The 21,516-nt window shown below is 31.6% G+C and overlaps 1 pseudogene; it reads right to left on the bottom strand.

Annotated features, from left to right (window-relative positions):
* Positions 1-5,705: 5,705 nt before the first annotated feature.
* LOC124848310 (receptor-like protein 18) lies at positions 5,706-8,476 on the bottom strand (annotated as a pseudogene).
* Between the last annotated feature and the right edge of the window lie 13,040 nt (positions 8,477-21,516).

Here is a 21,516-nt window from a genome sequence, read left to right as displayed (position 1 = left end):
TCATAAAGTTGATCTTATCAATATTGACAAGTCAAAATATGAGTTCAGACCTAAAACAAAATTTGAGGAGTTTGTAGAAGTAAGATTTAAAAGACTTGATGAGAAAATGTCAATGCTTCAAAAATCCTTTACTAAGCTGAACAGGAAGATGGATTATGCATTATGGATAAATGCATTTGGTGACACCTCTGTAGATGATTCTGAAAGCGAGAAGAACAATGCAGATGAGAAGATTGTAGAGTCATCTGAAACGAAATAAGGATTCTATGGTTACAGTTTATAGCCTTGTGTTTTTCTATTTTTTTTTTGTTGAGATTGTTGATAGGGGAGCACAAGTTTAGCTGAACCTACAATCTCAGAGCTTCTGGTTTTTTATGATGACAATATAATTAATAATAATTGTGTTGTTTTTGTGTTACATGTTCTATTGCTTATGTGCTATATGTTTTAATCACTGTGTAAATATGTTTAAAGCATTGAGAACATGATTGTGTTGATGCATTGAATTTCACTGTGCTATATAATTGATTTTATTGGTGAATGCATGTCTGATGTTTTATAAAAGGAAAACCATAAGCACTTATGTTGAACTTTTAATTGTGTGGCAAAACAACAGTTTTAAGTCGACTTCATTATGAACTGAGTCAATTAAAACTCGTGGCTCTGCACAAACCATTTTCAAAGTGTGCTGTGAGATTTTCAAAGTGAAAGTTTTTCAAAACTTTGTTTAACTGTGTTACATAGTCGATTACATGCACCGTGCATTCGACTAAGTCTGTTACAATTTTGAAATTCTGTTAATGCTTGTATTAAATGGTACAACGACTATATTTTTAAATATGTTGACCAAGCATTAGATGGCATTCGACTGCATTAATTGTATATTCAATTAACTGCATTGATTGTTGCTAACTACTTTAACTGAATTGCTATATTCGACTGCATTAGTAGCCTAGTCGATTAAAATGCGTTAGAATTGTGTTTATCTATAAATTGACGCGAATTTGATTTCTATAAGAACTTTTGTGAATCTAACAGTTTGTGATATCTTTTGCAGAAAGTGTATTCTTACAGAAAGAGAGAAAGAGCTCCAAGAACCAAGAAGTGACCTTGGTGATCATTTACTCGTGGATTCTTGAAGAGTAGGTTAACTGCACTCACAAAGGCTGATCATATCTGCACATTAGGTGTAACTGAGAGATCAGAGGCTACAATCTTGTGAAGATTGGATTGAGGTTCCCTGTTGTGATTACAGGAAGAAGAGCGTGTTGTGTTCTTGACTTTGAGGGTGGCTCAAAGGGTTTAGACTACCGGAGAGGAGATTCTTGTTGCTAGTCTGTTTGTATTTACCTATATTTTGATTAGACGGTTAGAGAGGTGTTTTATATTTTTGACGTGAGATCGCTATAAAAACCTTGTTGTAAAAACCTTGATCATTATAGTGCATTGGTTTCTTGTGGTTGGAAGGACACTCGATATAGGTTTGGCCGAACCAGTATAAAAACACAGCGTTTGATCTTTCTATCCCTGCACTCTTTTATTCAGTCGACTTCTTACTATACTAAATTGATTTAATTTCCACTGCATAAACAAATCTTTTTCCTTGCGTTTCAAGAAAGCTTTTAAAGGCATCCACTTTGCGAAAAAGATTTAAAGAAAACAGTGTTTTTACATTTCACCAATTCACCCTCCCTCTTGGTGTGAGAAATTAAGTCATTTTATTTTCAACAATTTTGGTTCATTGGTCGAAGGAAGCCTCCTTCCGGTTCGTTCGTCGAAGGAAGGTTTTATGTCTCTGTTTTTATTCACTCTTATTGTAATTTGTGAAACTGATTTTAGTGAAAACGTTAATCACTTTGTATAGTGATTAACAACTGGACGTAGATTCATTTGAATGAGCTGGCAGACAAATTTCCATTGGCATTTTTGAATGATTAAGTCATTTGATGATTGAATTGGCATTTTTGTTTCTTATTTATCAATTTGTGGCAGTCTTGTTTTGTATCTAATATCCGATTGCTTAGCCATGCCAATCTTGTTTAAGAACTTGCTTCATTCTGGTTTCTGAAATTTGAAAGAAAAGTTTGTGTGCTTGGAAGCATCTGAGGTGGTGGTGGTTTGAAAGATTCTTCAACCTTAAACTACCAAGAAGAATTTCCATTCAAAACTTTTCATTAGTATATCCCAAGTTTCTCAAGAAAAGCCTGAGTGTAGTTGATTAAGCTAGGGGATAAAATCATTGAACCAAGATAAACAATTTTATTAAATTAAATCTGATTATTGCATATTGTTGTTTTAATTTTTGTATATGTTGTTTTGATGTGCAGAACTGAATTCATAAGGTTGACCAAATTGGGATATGAGAATGCATGAATCATAGTTGTTGTTTGGGAAGTTGTAAATTGTGCTGTCAAAGTTAGTTTTTGACTGATTGTGCTAGTTGTAGCAGCTATGATCATATACATTTAAGCTACTGCTGCATGCATTTTAGTTTATAAATTGGTTGCTGAATCATTGATACCTTAATTATTTGAAAAATGATTACTGATTTCATGGATTAATTGAGTCTGTTGAAAGATGATTTTTGATTTGCTAAAAATCATTGGAATTGGTTTGTAAACAATTCTGCATTACAATGGACTGCAAAATAGAATAAAATGATCTCTTGTTTTAGTGCATACATTGTTTAATTGAGGGGGAGATCATATTCAAGGGGAGCGTTTTTACTGATCTTTTTGCTTCTGATCAAAAAGGGGGAGAAGTAGTACAGTTACTGCTAATTCTATTGTTGTGTATTAGCCTGTATTTTTTGCAGACTAACCAAATTTGCTTTTAAACAAGTATTTTTTATCATCATCAAAAAGGGGGAGATTGTTACCAATGAGGAAGCATTGGTAAATTGAAAATAATTGATTTTGATGATGCTGCAAGAACATAGACTTAAAGAAGCTGTTATAATTATTGTAAAAGCACTTTGTAGAATATAAATGTATTAGGAAAGTCTTTGAATATGTATAACTTAGAAAATTTCGTACCTTTAGTTAAGTTACACATTTCGATTATGAGAAGCTATAATCGATTATCCTGAGCACTCTTGAAAAAGCATTTCGCTTTGGAATAATCGATTATTCCTTCAAATAATCGATTATCAACTGGTCCCCTTGAAAGCTGCCAAAGTCTTTGGAATAATCGATTATTCCTTCAGATAATCAATTATCACTCTTTGAAAAACCATGTAACAGACTTAAATAATCGATTACCACTAACAATAATCGATTATCAGTGGCAGTTGTAATCTATCTTTTCAAACTCGGACCAGTTGCCTATATAAGGTTATTCCAAAACCCTTAGGGGGTTAACTCTGAACTTTTGAGAATACAATGTGATCTGAGGAAGTTATAAAAAGCTAGTTCAATTGCTTTGCCTGGTCTCGTGAAAAGGAGAAGCTCGCGTTTCGTGTGTTGATAGTCGGAGCGGTTCTCTTCGAGTTGGCAAGGTGGTCATCTTCTGGTTCGTCTGTCGAAGGAAGATTTTTAATCTGCGTTGTTCCAGTTCGTTTGTCGAAGGAAAGTGCAGATTACCTGCTTTCGGTTCGTTGGTCGAAGGAAGCACCCTTCCGGTTCGTTCGTTGAAGGAAGGTTTTATCTCTCTGTTTTTATTCACTCTTATTGTTATTTGTGAAACTGATTTTAGTGAAAACGTTAATCACTTTTTATAGTTATTAACAACTGGACGTAGATTCTTTTGAATCGAACCAGGATAAAAATCCAGTGTGTCAAGTTTTCTACACCCTACACTCTTTACTGTTTTATGCACATCAACTGTTTGATAAATTTTCTCTAAGAAAATTGAATTTCTAAAACGGACCATCTTATTACGAGTTTGACCGAACACGCTTTCCGCTTTATTAATTTATTTCGTTGCGCGATTCTATAACGGTACCGATTGTTCCGACAACTTTCATATGTTAAGCAAGTTTTTTCTACTAATTGAGAATGTGCTTTGATTGGTGGTAATAATTTGAACTTGAGCACTTGACACTTGAGGGCTAATCGATTATTGTAGAGTTTTTCTGACTCCAAAACGAATTTTAAAGCATACAATACATGGAATCAAGAACAAATAACACCTCATACCTAAATCTACTTATTAACAAAACTTTAACACAAAAACATGTCTTTTCAAGAGTCTTCTTGCAACTTGAGCACTTGACACTTGATTTGGGCATCATCATAACTTCTATACTTTATCTTTATGCTAACATGTAGTTGGATATTGTTTATTGGATCATTGTGGGTTGCATATTGTTTATCATAGCTCTGATTATGTCATTGTGGTTTGGATATTGTTTTGTGGAGGTTTGGTTGTGCGAATCTGGGATAATTAACCAATACATATTATATTAGAATTTGTTATGACTTTACCGACCGAAAGACATATTCTTTAATAATCACCAACAGATATATCCTTTGGTAATTATCAATGTATATGTCTTTCAGTAATTACCGACAGATGTGTTTGTCGGTAATTACCGACGAATAATTATTGAAAGATGTGTCAGTCGATAATTACCAAAGACCGATATTCGTCGATAATAGTTACCGACCATCGATAATCGATTAGAAACAGTATATTATGAGGAAAATTGGTTGTTTCTGATGGATTTTGTCTGTCGATAAATAATGTTTTTTTAATGTTAGAAAAAAAAAGATAAAATATATTAAAGAAAGAGATAAATTGTGTGCATTCAAAGTCCAATAGTAATCTTAGTACAAACTTTAGGAGTGTGAAACCTTTTGTATTATTTTTAACTTCGTAAATTTACCACTCGTGAGCTTAACATATTCTCTCTTGGGAGTGCATTTTTTTTATTTCAAGATTTCTTAATTTTTGGACGAGATTGAAAATTTGTACTAGAGATTCAAAGTCGTGTAATCTATAAAGATTTATATAATCATGTAATCTGGAAATCATTTACTTGTTGTAATCCAAATTTTATTTAATAGTGAAATTTCTTATATGCTTAAGAAAAACTTAATCTAATAGAAGGTTTGGGATAAATCATTTTAAGATTCTCTTTGATTTGTTTAAGTTATTTCAGTTTTATGTTATGAAAAAAGAGTTTGAGACTCTGTTGAATCCTCTTTTTCATATGCAACTCATGTTCTTTTTAAACGAAAAGAAATTAAGAACTTTACAAATTAGTTAAAATTTAATTTATAATTTTTTTAAAATTTATATTTGTACTAATATTCAATGCTCTGAACTAGTCTGTGGTTGATGACATATTGCATAATTTGAACACAGTCCTTGTAAGTTCTTCAACGTTATACGAGTAAAATCTTCATTGAATAATGAGTAAAAAAACATAAGAGAACCAAATACATTTAATAGAATTGTGGGAATGAACAATATAACATTTTTTAAAATACATAATTAGAATTTTTCTATTTTTTAAGTCAATATATAATTCTTTTTAGAAGTACAACAACTATTAATATACAACCAATACAACAATATATTCTAAATAAAATGAAATAATTAGATACAAGACACTCATATTACAACTAAACTTGGAATTAAATATATATTGGAAATAAACTTTGAATCAAATCTCCCATGCAGTGCAAAGTGATAAAATTCTTGCTTAACTTCTTTCGTTTTCAATGAAGGCACAATTGAATTTGAATAAGGTGTACAACAAGACAACCCCAATTCATGCAACCATTCTCCCAAGCCATTGAGGCTTTCCTATTAATAACACACAACATCCCATTCCGATTCCAAATATCATTCCACATCCATATCCTATAGCAACCGGTTTCCATCCAAATCCATATCCATGCTCTCTCTTAAAGGGCACTGAAGGTGGAGAATGTTGTTCAATGTCCTTGCTGCATTTTTTTGTCAATGGAAACCCACATAACCCAGAGTTTCCCTTGTAGGAATCGTTGGAAAATGTATTGAATTGTTTTCCTTGAGGTATTGCTCCCACAATATGAATATTGGAAAGATTCAGAACTTTCAGAAAGTTCAAATTGGTTAGTTCTGTAGGAATCATACCAGTAAGCATATTTGAGGACAGATCTAGCGATTCTAAGTTTGTCAAATTTCCCAGGAATTGGGGAATAGGACCACTAAGTATGTTACGAGAAAGGTTGAGCGCTCTAAGAGCATGAAGTTCTCCGATCACGTTTGGAACCTCTCCTTCAAATCTGTTTTTTGATAAATCAATGGTTACAAAGTCTGTCCGAATTTTCTCCATTGTAACAACGATTGATTTTGTTGTTATAGTCACAGAATCATAACTTGTAAAACCTCTGATGTATTCCTCATTTTCATCTTGAACAACATTCTTAATGGCTTCAAACTTTCTTATGTACACCTTTGGTATTGGGCCGCTGAAGTTGTTGGAAGAGATATCAAGTATAACTAAATTGGCAAATTCATATGTGGTCTTTAAATTTTCAATCGGGCCATGAAACTTATTGGCTCGCAAAACCAATACTCTTAAATTTGATAGACCTTGAAGAGAATGAGGAAAGGTACCTTCTAATTGATTGTTGGCAAGATCTAAATCCTCCAGAGTAAAGCAAGTGGACATAGATTCTGGCAAAGAACCTTTTAATTGGTTGTCATTGAGATTCAGAGTTCGGAACCCACAAATTTTTGAAAAGCTACTTGGCAAAGTGCCATGAAGTTTGCTGTGTTGTAGATCCAAAACAAAAAGGTATGATGAGTTAGCAAGGCATTGTGGAATGATGCCCGTCAACTTGTTGCGTGACAAGTTGAGATACTCAATTGGACTTGCATTACAAATTGAGGAAGAGATGCCACCAGTGATTTTGTTAAAACTAAAATCAAGATAATCAAGTTGTTGGTTCCATGAAAATTGGTCCAGTGATTGCTCCAATTGGTTGTGGGAGAGGTCTAATGAATATAACGAGATAAACCAATTGGGAACTCTTCCTTTAATTTTGTTATTGGATAGACAGAGAAATTCTAACATTGGTACTTTTCCTCATAACTTTGGAAATTCAGTTAAACCCGTAGAAGATAAGTCTAAAGTTGTTAATGAGGAAAAATTATAGTTGACATTGGATTCAAAATTTAGGGATAATTGATCATTCATGGAAAGGGAAAGATAATTCAAATTTTGAAGATAAGAGAAAAGTGGAAAGTGAACATATCCACTTGTTGTTTGATGATAGATCTAAGTAAGTAAGATTTACAGGGTTGAAATTGTTACTGGAATACCTTGTAGCTTGTTGTAGGAGAAATCTAGATAGTTCAAGGAATATGATATGTTTACACTGATAAGCTCTGTGAATTTGTTTTCAGATGGAGACAAGTACGTCAAAGATGGCAAAGATAAACACCATGAACGAATTGTCCCATTCAGCTGTTAGTTTTTTTGAAGTACTAACGTTGAGGAAGATACTAGGAAATAAGAACCCAGCGGATATGTTGACAAAGGTTGTCACAACAGAAAAAATTGAGGCTTTGCAGTACCTCAATTGCCCTTCAAGAATAACTGATGATGAAGGCAATTACACTATGTGGTAATCAAACTCCAAGGGAGAGAATTGTTAGTTTTTTGTGTAGTTTGATTAAGTTTTTGTACTATATTTTTAGTCCCACATTGCTTAGTATTGTGAGATAATGTTCTTCACTTTGCTATATAAGAAAGGTTATGTAAGGTTTACAAATGCATTGTTTATTTATTTCTTCTCTCCTTTGTTCCCAACATTAGCTAGTTGTTATCAAATGATAATCCTGTTATATTATTAGGCAAAGGACCTTGTAATTTATTAAAAGAAAATATATGGGATTTGATCACTGAATTTATTTCTCGAAAGATCCAAGAGAGTGAGATGTTGAAGATTTGAAAGTGTTGATGGCAGCTCACCTCCTAAATTGTTATCACTGAAATGCAATTCTTTAAATTTGTTTGACTGAGGAAAGACATTTGGGATTTGACCACTGAGATAGTTATGATAGAGATTGAGAAAAGAGAGAGATGGAAGGGTTAGGAGTGAGGATGGGATTGAATCCACAGGAGAGTTATATGAAAGATCTAAGGAAGTAAGATGTGAGAGGTTAGAGAAGGAGGGAGGGATTGACCCTTGGAAGTCAGAATTTGAAAGATCTAAGATATTAAGAGAAGTAGTGCTACAACCAACTTTTGGAAGGTGTGTTTGAAGGTACAGATTAAATGAAAGATCGAGGTGTTGAAGATTTAGTAAACAAAAGATACCATAGGTGACTCCAACCCAAGAGCAACCATCTGTCCCATTTTTCCATGTTCTGTCTTTGGATGATAACAATGATTATCATGATAAAAAGTAGAATTAATAATAGTAAAAGAATTCTTGAAGTGATGCAAGAGAAAGGTGTCATAAGGATGGCATAAGGAATGAGAGGATGAAAAATGAAAAAGTAAAAAGAGAAGGAAACATCTTATCCTTGAGTCCATTCAAACTGCGTGAAAAGTGTTTGGTGTAAGAGACAATACTGATGAATGGGTAAGGAAATAAAGAAGCATATTTATAGTCAATTCACAAACACTATATATGCAACTGGTGACAAAAGTAATATCTTACAGTGCTTCCACCTTCAAGACTTCAACTACCCACTACATGGAGACTCTATCGAGTGCTTCTATAGAACTTGACTTGAAACTCATTGAGTGAAGTTACATATGGAGTGGATTAATTTAATTAAATTAGTATAACATTAAAAAGAAGTTTGAAGTAAATTAGCCACGATAGTGGGGTTAGTAATTTAGTGGATGAATTTGTGTTGGAGCTCAACCTAACAAAAAATTTTGTGGTCATAAAGGTGAAGAATTTTGTTCCTCTATCTTTACTTTTTTTATGGTTGATTAGTGTGGTTAACGCGGAGTTTGACTGTGCGTCTTGAAATTTCCTTTCACATAATAATAATGGATTTTTCTTTAAACTTATACCTAATTTTCTCATGAAAAGTTTTATCATATCGTCAAGCGAAAAGCATACATACATACTATATATATATCAAGAAGTTTTATTTTTTTTATATTCACATTCTATTTCAATTTTATTCTTCAAATAGTGTTTTAAATTTAACCATTTTTTGGAATTAATCAAATAAAATTTATTTAAAAAAATATATTTGTTTTTATAATTATAATTTTATTATTTTTTATTATAAAAAGTGAATATACATGCACAACGCATGATTTTTTTATTATATATAATAATATTTATACATTATAAAATAAATTCTTTATTGTTTAAATTCTTAGGCTCTAAGGTCTCTTCATTCTTTTTCTTTTCTTTTTACTTTGATTTAATAATATAGATACTTCCTATGGTGACTTTTCTCAAATATATTATTCAATTATTATTTTGTCTTAATTAGATTCTTATTTTTAAAAAATTAAAGTAATTAGATCTTGAAGTATCACGTGTTTGTTCGTCGTTTTTTTTTTAAATTTTAAATATTTTTTGACTTTTTTTATTTTCTTTATTTTCTTATTTAGAAAATATTGTCATGTGTCAAGTTGACATTTTATCAAGTAACAATGATAGTGTGAAGTAGCATTGCATGTCATTGTTAGTCCACGTATCATTACATTAGTCTTATTTTCGTTTCTATATTTTTACTTTTTTTCTCAATTTAATCCTAATTTTTTTTAGGTTAAACATTTTTGTCTCTCTTCAAATTCAAGAAAAAAATTTTGTATATAAATCTTTCCAAATAATTTTATTAAAATTGATATTTTTATTAAATATTTTTAACAAGATTTAGTTTATTTATATTTATATTTAGTTAATTACATAAATGTTAATTATGTTTGTTTAAAAATACTTATAAGAGTTAATAAAATAGTGAAAATATTAATGATATGAAATTTAATTTTCTTAAAATAAAAAATTAGAGAAAATTTGGTGAAAATTCTAATTAACGTGGAAGATCATGGAAAAAGAAACTATTTTAATTACTATTTTCATAAAAAGAATCCAAATTTTTATTTAAATAAAAGGTGAAATTTCATTAATGATGAAATTTCATTTTCACATGAACTAACAAATTATAACGTGAAATTTCATTTTCTTAAAATAAAAATTTAGAAAACATTTCGTGAAAATTCTAATTAATGTGAAATATCATGGAAAAAGAAACTAATTTTATTTATTGTTTCCACGAAAGGTTTCTTCAATTTTTTATTTAAAAAAACATGAAATTTCTTATCAAAAATTTGTTCACTAAGTGACATCATTTGAAAAATTCTCATTGTCACTGTTTTTTTTAAAGAATGTAACATCCCAAAATACAGTAATAACCATAAATTAGAATTAATTACATTGCAAAAATCAAACAGTGCAGTCTTACACTAAAAAATCAACGTTCAAAAGCCGAACGACATTAATTACAAAGTTAAATACATTAACACAGAAGTGACAAGAGTTCGGAACGAACGGTTTTACAAAACCAAATAACCGAACGTTCAAAATCAAAATTTACTAGCTATCATCTATAAATAATCGGACGTTCTAAGGCTCGGCCTTGACTTCCACATCTACCAGATTCTCCTCTTCAATTATATCTTCCAACAAGGCATCTCCTTCTGCTCACATCCACACGGATGATCATTGCAACGACAGGACGAACGTACAAAACAAGACAACACAAGGAATACGCTGGGTAAGCTTATGTAATTTAATTCATACATCAACATTTAAAGTAACATTCCAAACAACACAAGACTATAGTTCACATGTATAACCATACAAAAATATCTCTAGACGGACCGTCCGGACTGTATGAACCTGTGTAGCTACAGGCGTTCTTGCACCCGGGTGATGTAGTAACTGGGATACACTCAACAGCTGCCACCCGAGGTTAGCCCTATCCAAAGTACCCCTAAGGACTAGGACCTCCTGCCGTTCCCACACATGACCTACCCTCCTCTACGTGAGGACGAGTACTCACGGAACATCAGGATGAACTGCCAGCATTAGCATGCCCACAATCATACTTTACAAAATTCCATATTCATCCATACATGAGTCGTTCCTCCCTGGAACGCTCGTTCAAAATCCACAAGCATTATTTCATCTCATATACTGTTCATTCCTTATAATTCTTCACTTTAATCTCATTTTCGTCTTCCATTTCAATTTCATAAAATAACGAGCGTTCAGCCCTCTTCATAATGAGGACGAACGTTAAAAACGAGACCGAGAGATCCTCGTTTCAGAAAAGAATAAAACCGACATTTAATATTTAACGAACGTCATTTACCACTTGAATCAGTTGAATGAACTGACTCTAAGAAGATCCGATCAATACTCAATAATAATTTAGGTACAAAGGCTCTAGGCCGAATTCAAATAGATAGAGACACCTCAAGACGATTAAATGATCATACCGAGAACAATTCAATTATAGAAACCGACTGCTAGTCAATGACCGAACGCGGCACACGGAGTTACTGAAATTTGGACGAACGCTATTTCCACCCGTTTTGTAATTTAATACTAGAACGAGCGTTCACTACAAGACCGAGCGCCACTCATAACAAACGCTTTGGGTCGAGACCCATCGCAGATGTGTACTCATAATAGGATTAGAAATAAAGGTAATACGAGATGGTGAAGATAAAATTTAGAAATGACTAAGTGTCCAAAGGTATAGTTATAAGCTTCTCAATTCCTCACATAACACTCGGGGCATCTACGTTCGGCCGAACGCTTAAACGTAGTACTAATACAAGAGGGCGTTCGTCCTGAAATAGAATTCTTTCCAAATGAAAGAATTCCAATTTTAACAGTTTACTAGAGAAACCGAACAGTAAAGGACCGTTCGATGACGTACGTACATTTTCTTAGAGAGAATTTCATCTTCAATTTTTCATCCGTTTCTAACTCAACATTTATCATATAGTTCATATCTTATAATTTCATATCAATTATCAATTCACATACTTTATAGGATTCATATTAACAATTCATGCTCCACAATAATTATCCATATTCACATTCATACATATCAACCATCATCATACATAACAACCAGCATGTACCACATACATTCAGTCAATAACGAACGCTCATACAGAAAACAACATACGAATATCAATTAAATTAAATAAGCTTCCCTTACCTGGATTCGTGAGTGAAAACGTCCTAACGTATTGTTCTTGATTCGCCCAACTACAACTTCTACCCTCAAGATCACTCAACTCTTTCAAACTAAAACAAGTGACAGAACCAAGATTGATTCAGACAAAGTGAGTACATGCAACCAGGCTTGGTTTGCATGTTCATACGAACAACAGCTAGGGATGAGCGACTTACCAGTTTTAGATTCTGAAGCTGTTCGGTTCAGAATGGAGCTCACGACGCAGGGAACTCTTCTACGGTTTCTGAATGGTGATCGGAGAAGAAAGTAGTGAGTTACAGTAGAGAGAAGAGGAAAACTTTCTAGAGAGAAGGAGGAGAAAATGAAAATCAGTCTTCAGGAGGAAGAAGGGTGCATGTAGAGAGTGGAAAGGAGGTTTCAGAAATCATTTTTTCTTCCCAAGGTAACACGAACGCACCCTCTCATACAGACACCTGTCTTCCACTACTGATTTTCGAACCTTCCATTCTTGACACCTGGCGTCAGTGTGCAGATTTGGGAGTGCGTTTTTAATGCACCTGAGCAGGGTTTAGGGTGTAATAAATGAGATTTAACATGTGGGGTTTTGGGTTAAATTTCCAAGGTCTGACAAAGAACATATTAACATTTATATAATTAACTAAATATAAATATAAATAAACTTAATTTTGTTGAAAACATTTAATAAAAATATCAATTTTAATAAAAATATTTCTAAAAATTATGTACAAATTTGGAAAGAAAAAAATTGTTTATATTTTTAAAAAAAATTAGAACTATTATGAGATAAAATAAAAATACAAGAATTCAATTGAGAGAAAATAAAAATACATGAATCAAATTGAGACTAATGCAATGATATGTGACCTGACAACGACACATGACATTATCGGTGTCATGTCACATTGTTATTGCTACATCGCACAATGTTAGTTTGACATGTGACAAAAATTTTTATTTTTTCAAAAAAAGTTTAAAATAAAAAAAGTATCACGGGTTTGTTCGTCGTTTTTTTGTTAAATTTTAAATATTTTTTAACTTTTTTTATTTTCTTATTTAGAAAATATTGTCATGTGTCAAGTTGACATTTTATCAAGTAACAATGATAGTGTGAAGTAGCATTGCATGTCATTGTTAGTCAACATATCATTACATTAGTCTCATTTTTCCTATATTTTTACTTTTTTCTCAATTTAATCCTAATTTTTTTTTAGATTAAACATTTTTGTCTCTCTTCAAATTCAAGAAAAAAATTTTGTATATAAATCTTTCCAAATAATTTTATTAAAATTGATATTTTTATTAAATATTTTTAACAAGATTTAGTTTATTTATATTTATATTTATATTTAGTTAATTACATAAATGTTAATTATGTTTGTTTAAAAATACTTATAAGAGTTAATAAAATAGTGAAAATATTAATGATATGAAATTTAATTTTCTTAAAATAAAAAAATAGAGAAAATTTGGTGAAAATTCTAATTAGCGTGGAAGATCATGGAAAAAGAAACTATTTTAATTACTGTTTTCATAAAAAGAATCCAAATTTTTATTTAAATAAAAGGTGAAATTTCATTAATGATGAAATTTCATTTTCACATGAACGAACAAATTATAACATGAAATTTCATTTTCTTAAAATAAAAATTTAGAAAACATGAAAATTCTAATTAATGTGAAATATCATGGAAAAAGAAACTAATTTTATTTATTGTTTCCACGAAAGGTTTCTTCAATTTTTTATTTAAAAAAAGATGAAATTTCTTATCAAAAATTTGTTCACTAAGTGACATCGTTTGAAAAATTCTCATTGTCACTGTTCATATATTAACATTTATATAATTAACTAAATATAAATATAAATAAACTTAATTTTGTTGAAAATATTTAATAAAAATATCAATTTTAATAAGAATATTTCTAAAAATTATATACAAATTTGGAGAGAAAAAAAATTGTTTATATTTTTTAAAAAAATTAGAACTAATATGAGATAAAATAAAAAATACAAGAATTCAATTGAGAGAAAATAAAAATACAGGAATCAAATTGAGACTAATGCAATGATATGTGACCTGACAACGACACATGACATTATCGGTGTCATGTCACATTGTTATTGCTACATCGCACAATGTTAGTTTGACATGTGTCAAATTTTTTTATTTTTTCACAAAAAGTTTAAAATAAAAAAAATAATTAAAAAATATAAAAATATAAGTAACCTCATCTTTAACCGTGTTAATATTAAATTAACGGTAACAACCTAATTGCTTCAAGATTTCAAAGATAGAAAAGACAAAAAAATGAGTGACCTATCCAAGAAAAGTTTATAAAAAAATAGAGACTATATGTATTATTAAACTTTCTACCTTTTACTATATGAACTTATTTATCCAATTAACCCCTGTGTTATTTCCTCTTTCGTGAAGTATTTATCATATTTTTTTATGAACAAAGAATCTCACACATCACAAATCAGAAGACATCATCAATTGGATGATGTTTTAACAAAATGATTACCAGGACAACCTTTTCTCTCTATCATTTCCAATATGTGAACTGATAACATTTTTCTCCCATGTTGAGGGGTTTATTGAGCTTTTTCACTAGTGCATAATTGAACTTTTACGTCACCCTGTAGACGGACTACAAAATAACCAACGTAAATTATTAACCGGTGCCATTTTCATAAATAAGTGGGCATATAGACGTCGGTTAGGAGGGAGGCCGACATCTATAATATTATAGACGTCAGTCCCCCTGTAACGAACGTCTATATGGTTGACAGGGTAGGTGAAAAGTCATTTTTTTCCACTGTATAGACGTCTGATCCTGCCATGTCCGACGTCTATAAGTCTATAATATTATAGACGTTGGTCCCCTTGTAACAAACGTCTATATGACTGACAGAGTAGGTGAAAAGTCATTTTTTCCCACTGTATAGACGTTTGATCCCGCCATGTCCGACGTCTATAACATTATAGACGTCTATATGGCTGACAAGGTAGGTGAAAAGTCATTTTTTCCACTATATAGACATCTGATCCCACCATGTCCAACGTCTATAATATTATAGACGTCGACCCCCCTATAACAAACGTCTATATGGATGACAGGGTAGGTGAAAAGTTAACCTAGACGTCGGGTACCCTCCTACCCGACGTCTATATGCCCCCGCGAATATTATTTTTTAAATCAGAAAGGCGTCATATTAGTGAGGGCCCCGACGTCTACTTGAGAATAGACGTCGGGCACTGAGGGCCCCGACATCTTGATTCCTATTAAATCAGAAATCGCGAACCCGCGGTCACGCACACTTCATCGTCTTCCTCCTTGCCTTTTCTCTTCGCGACATTGCATTTTCAGGTGTGTTTTATCTCTTTTGAACTGTTTAAACTTATTTTTAGTCCGATTATATTAGTCTTTGGTTGATTATCTTTCATTTGAACCGATTAAAATAAGTTTTTGTTGTGTTTTGGTGTAGTTTTTCTCGTGTCTTTGGGTAGCGTAGTACCGCATTCTCCCTTAGCTAGTTTCGTCGCAAGAAAAGTTTGCGTCTTTTGCATGTCTTATAGCATTTCAACTCAAATCCGAACTTCGGTCCTTGCCTAGTTCTATTATCACCGTTCGTTTTCATTGGCAGTTTTAATGGAACTAGGCAAGGACCCAGATTCGATTTTGGGTTGAAATGTCATAAGAGATGCAAAAGACGCAACCTTTTCTATGACGAAACTAACAAAAAAAGAAGGTGCCACTATGCTACCCAAAGACACGAGTTGTAGTAGACGTCGGTTAATGCAATGTCTGACGTCTATACAACCTTTAGACGTCGGTTAATGCAAATGTCCGACGTCTATACAGCCTTTAGACGTCAGGTAATGCACTAACAGACGTTTATAAAGACGTCTGACGTTTTGAGTCTGATGTTTGATTAACGTCACCCAGAAAGACGTCGGTTCTGAAACTGACGTTAAAAGGCCAAAATAACTGATGTTAAAAGCCCTTTCTACACTAGTGTTGTTTTGGGCTGATACTAGTCTCGGTCTTTTTTAAGTTTGTTATGTTTTCTGTTTTTTTTTCTAGCCCTTCATATAAGGGCTTTTGTGTAATTTTGTGATAGACTCTTATCTCACATTTTTCTTTCAATCAATATACATTTTTTTCACATATATTTTTCTGTTCAATAAGATTTGGCAGATAGTTACATAGATGGAGGTGGGAGTTAGTCTATATATGAAAATAGGATGATTGAAAGAGAATAAAATAACATTATTAAATTGAGCATTTCTTTGTAAAAAGGAGAACTTTGGAAGATAATTCTCCTTTGTTGATAATCAACATTCGATACAATCTGCAACATGATTTTCTTGTAGTTTATTTCTAGGTTCCTAACAAACACAACGTAGTTGAAAGTCATGGAGATTAGTTCTATATTACCTATGATGGACTTGGAGTGAACACAAACCAAGAATCTACTATTCTTTTGAGCATTCTAGTATTGAGTTTCAGGTTAAGGTGAATCAATTGGAAGATCCTCCTCTAATCCCTTCTGCTCCCTGTGTGCAAGACAGAAGAAATTCAAGTTGTGTCTAAGGTGTCCTGGTTGTTCACTTTCCTGTATTGTTTCTCCAATCAACCAATACATGAATGCCATTGTTTTTCTAATCCAATACAATATATCTTGAACAGGTTCACTTTTAGGTTCTCCTTCTGACCACATTGGTATGACAATGTACGCTACAAATCTCTCCTTTGCCTTAATCTTACTTACCACCTTCAGTGCAGTTTCAATGGGAATTAGATTAGTGTAGTCAGTGTCTAACTTTCTTTCACCAATGGCATTCCCCAATGAAATATTGGCTTTCAATGTGCATAAGCGTTTCAGCACGGCTCATTGCTTTATAAGCTTCATGGATATGCTCCTTCCCGCAGTGGACTTTGTAGACAACTTACCAAACTGAAATACGGATAATTGACCTGTATATTTGAACTTTCAAATTCCTTCCCATAGAAGTGTTTGAGCTTATCCTGGACCCCTAAGATTTTCCAAGGTGTTAAAAGGGATTAGAAAAGAAGGATCACACTGCTTTTTCCATCTTTGCTCAAACATGGAAAACATATCTCTAGCCTCGCCAATATCACAAGCATGAGCATCATACGAAGGTGCTCTTGGCCCTTCTTTGTTGAGGCTAGTTTCTTCAATGCTTGTTTGGTAGAAACATAGCAATGTGATTCCTTAATGACCATTTGAAACAATGAATGTTCCATCACACAAATCCAACCCACTTAAAAGGCTCATAAGCTCTTTCTCATCAAAGATTTGGGAGCTTGTGTCCACTGTTAGTCCACTGATGGTAAGCAAAGAGTTTTGGGAACATATGGTGTAATCTGGAATACTTTCTGCATCTTACTTTTGTGTGGTTGAAAAAAATCAAAAGCTTCCTTATCTTGGTACAGTTCATACAATTTTGAAGATAAACATTAATTAAGTATAAAATAAAAAATATTTATATATATATATATATATATATATATATATATATATATATATATAAATAATACAATTGTAATAAGATATTGGAAAGTTACTTGGCTGAGTCATATACCTTGAAAGACCTTGACTTTGCAAAGTATATAGCAATAACATGTTGATCCTCACCATATGCAAAAAATGCTTTAGCTTATCAACATAGTTACCAAGTGCATTCCATTCAAAAACTATTGTACAAAAATAACATTATTTAAAAAATTTGAATAATAGATAATAACTTAAAATCTAAAAAAAAAATTCATGTTAGCCATCAATTTCTATTGAGATGACATTCATGTTAGTCTTCTTACCATCTTTTTTCAGATCTGAGTCCCAACTCCATTCAGTATTCTCATTATGCATAAAACATCAAACAATGACTCAATAAAATGTTAAAGTTAACATTACTTAACGTACCAAATAAAATAAATAAAATGTTAAAGCATAATACTTAAACTTACCAACTAAATAGTCTGTTTCCAACCCAGGAGTATCAATGATAGAAAAAGGAATGAATTTTTGTTTTGGCAACTAAGTTAGAATGGATGATGGTAGTACACACATGTATATGTATATACAGAGATATAGATAACTAAAGATATAGATTGAGTAAACAAGGAATATATGCACCATAAACATCCATTGAGGATTCAAAATTCAAATTTGGAATTTGGAATTAAAAAATATTTGAGTTGAAAATTTTACCTATTTCATCCAAATGGACCAACAGTTGATTATCAACAACTTATCCAAAATCTCAGCAACACAAATTGGTTGTTTCACCCTGCACATCCAATTATTTCATCCTGTACCTCCAATTTCCGAAAATAACCTTACATTTTTCTTCATCAAATTTTGAAATTTGATGAAAGATTTTTTTCTTCATCGGATTTCGTAATCCGTAAAGGATTTTTCATTTTTTCATCGGATTTCGAAATTCGATAAAGAATATTTTTTCATCGAATTTCGAAATTCGATGAAGGATTTTTTCTTCCTCAAATTTCAAAATTCGATGAAGGACTTTTCAAAGACTTCATTGAAATTCAAAATTTGATGAAAAAAATGAAAAATCTTTCATCGGATTTTGAAATTCGATAAACCTTGAGAAATTCTTCATCAGATTTCGAAATCCAACAAAGCCTTGAGGAATCCTTCATCGGATTTCAAAATCCGATGAAGCACAAAAAATGGGGTGTAGGGTTTGTTGAATTGTGGAGGACAATTTGGAATTTAAAAAAAAATTGAAGGTACAAGGTGAAATGATTGAAGGTGCAGGATGAAACAGCCACACAAAATAGGCTCATAATAGACTCTTGTTGCAAAAAAAAATGAAAAAAACTTATTAGCATAGTAATGAAGTTCAATCCTAATTGCGAAAAAATGGAAAAAATGCATAAACATAGAGAAAGAGCATACATCAACATAGAGGAACAATAATAAAGTTTAACCCTAATTGTCAAAAACGAAAAAAAAAATAGACATTCAAATAGAGGCGAGTAGAGATTATCAGAGACCAACACCATGTAGATAGAGATACAACACTAAGGACTTTCATTAGAACCGTAATGAAGCTTAACCATATTTGGGGAAAAAAAGGACAAAATTAATCAAGAAAAAGGAGAAAGAGCATAAAATAAACAACATAGAGATGGAGATACATGACGAGATAAGAAGGAACTCACCAGTGAGAAGGGAGGCTTTGTTTGTCATGGTTTTATCTTTAGAAAGCACTTTAGAGGGTGAAAGGAAGAAGGGGTATTTAAACCTTTTTAGACTTCCACTCCTAAGTAATATGGAACTATTGAGTATGGTAAGAACATAAGTCCCCATGACAAACGACTGATCATTCCAATTGAAGTCTTAAGGGACCGATGGTTCATTGTAGAACCTCACTATTGGTCGTACAATGGGTGTCAAATGATCTTACCGAGATCTTGATTGTGGATCTGCGAATAGGTTGCAAGATCCTAGTTATAGCTTGAAAACTCTTGATGATCGGAATTGAATCCCTTGTTGCTCAAAGGAGGGAAATCCACCTCCAAAAAACTCTCTGACACTTAGGATCTATGGTTATGAGTATGAGATATTGAGTGAGTATTCCTTAGAGAATACTAATTGCATTTATAGGATCAACATGGGTTGTGAACTTATGTTATCCTTATAACAAAACTTACCTCAAGTATATAACAAGAGAGTAGTTAATATAACATAATGATATGGGAGCATATAAATAATAATCATAATATCAAAATGTGGAAATTAACTATGATATGTGGACATTTCTCCAATAGAGTTAGACTTCCATAATGAAGAAGCTTAAAGAATCTTGTTGGACGTGCTTTTTAGTATGTCTATTGAGTCAAATAAAAACAATTACAATATTTTATAAATAAATAAATATGATATTTAGATCAAGCTTAAACAATCACTACTAAAATTGTTCTTAGACATACAAATATCTAGGACATTAACAACGAGTTTACCCAATAAAATATCTAAATTATAAAAGTATTTTGTGTATAATTATTTAAAACCTTATATTTAGGACTTAAGTTTTGTATAAAAAATAACTCTTATTAAAGCATGTTAATGTGGTATTTAGATAATCTTAAATAAAATTTAAGTCTTAAAACTAAACAAACTATTCTTAATTTTAATGTAATAATCAAATTAATTTTTAATTTATAAAAAATTAAAATACAAATAAAAAATATAAAATGTGTTTTATAAAACTTTATCTAACTAAAACTTGCAAGAAAATCTTAAATCCTTATCAAAAAAAAATTAAGATACTTGTTTAATAAAATACCCTTGAAATGATTCCTTAACTTTTACAGTTTAAAACTCTATCGTATTTGAGACTAAAAACTAGAGTAAGCACCATTACTTAATTTTTTATGAAAAAAATGAAAACAATGTTTTGCATAATATAACAGTGAATTATTTAAATTTATTGTTGTCATTGTCAAATACCACCTTCTATAGATAATAACAAAACACGATATTATAAAAGTAAACAAATTACGTGTGAATTTCAAGTTTTATTGTCCTTGATATGAACAAAGCTAAGACCATGAGGAAAGATCATTTCCTCATCAAATTATGGCCAGATATTTCCAAAATTTACAATTACGGAATAAACCAAAAGATGAAACTTTTTCATAAGGATTAAAGATAAATATTATATAGGAAATTGAATTGTGGAATGGAAATGTGCCATCTTTATTGGATATATAGTGAACTCTTTGCACTCTATTTAGCTTAAAGTTAAAGGAAGTGTGTACGAGGTGAAAAAAATATCTATTTTCTAAATAAATTTCGTTATGGATAATAATAGGATACTTGTTATTCAAATGAATAACTGATAATTTAGTATTGACTTATAAACAAAATAAATATAGATATCATATTATTCATATTTGTCTCAAGTATATCCACATCAACAAATATCCATTACATTTAAAAAATTAAAATTGAAATTTAATTAATAATTTGGTTTAAACCTTCGGATAGTCCTCATATTTGTAGAGAAATCTCAAGTGGGTCCTCTTATTGAAAATTGTCTCAGTTGGATCCTAATTTTGTAAAATCGTAACAATTAAGTCCTTTCTGTTAAATGTTGACAGACGATGTTAAAATATGATGATATGGTGTACAGTAAATATGCTGAGATGGATCATTTTATTACGTGGAAATAATTAAATTATGACATGAAATTTAGTAAAGTAAAAAAAAATTAGAAAGATTCTAGAAATTTCAAAACCCTAACACCCTGCCCCTCCCTCACCGCCTTCCCCTACTGTCGCTTCTCCGTTCGAGCCAACATGGTGGAG

Source organism: Vigna umbellata, chromosome 4 (genome assembly GCF_029865625.1).
Source record: "Vigna umbellata cultivar VRB3 chromosome 4, Vumbellata_1.0, whole genome shotgun sequence".
In the NCBI taxonomy this organism is placed as follows: Eukaryota; Viridiplantae; Streptophyta; class Magnoliopsida; order Fabales; family Fabaceae; genus Vigna; species Vigna umbellata.
Note: the sequence above shows the minus strand (reverse complement) of the source record. Positions and strands in the feature narration are given on the sequence as shown.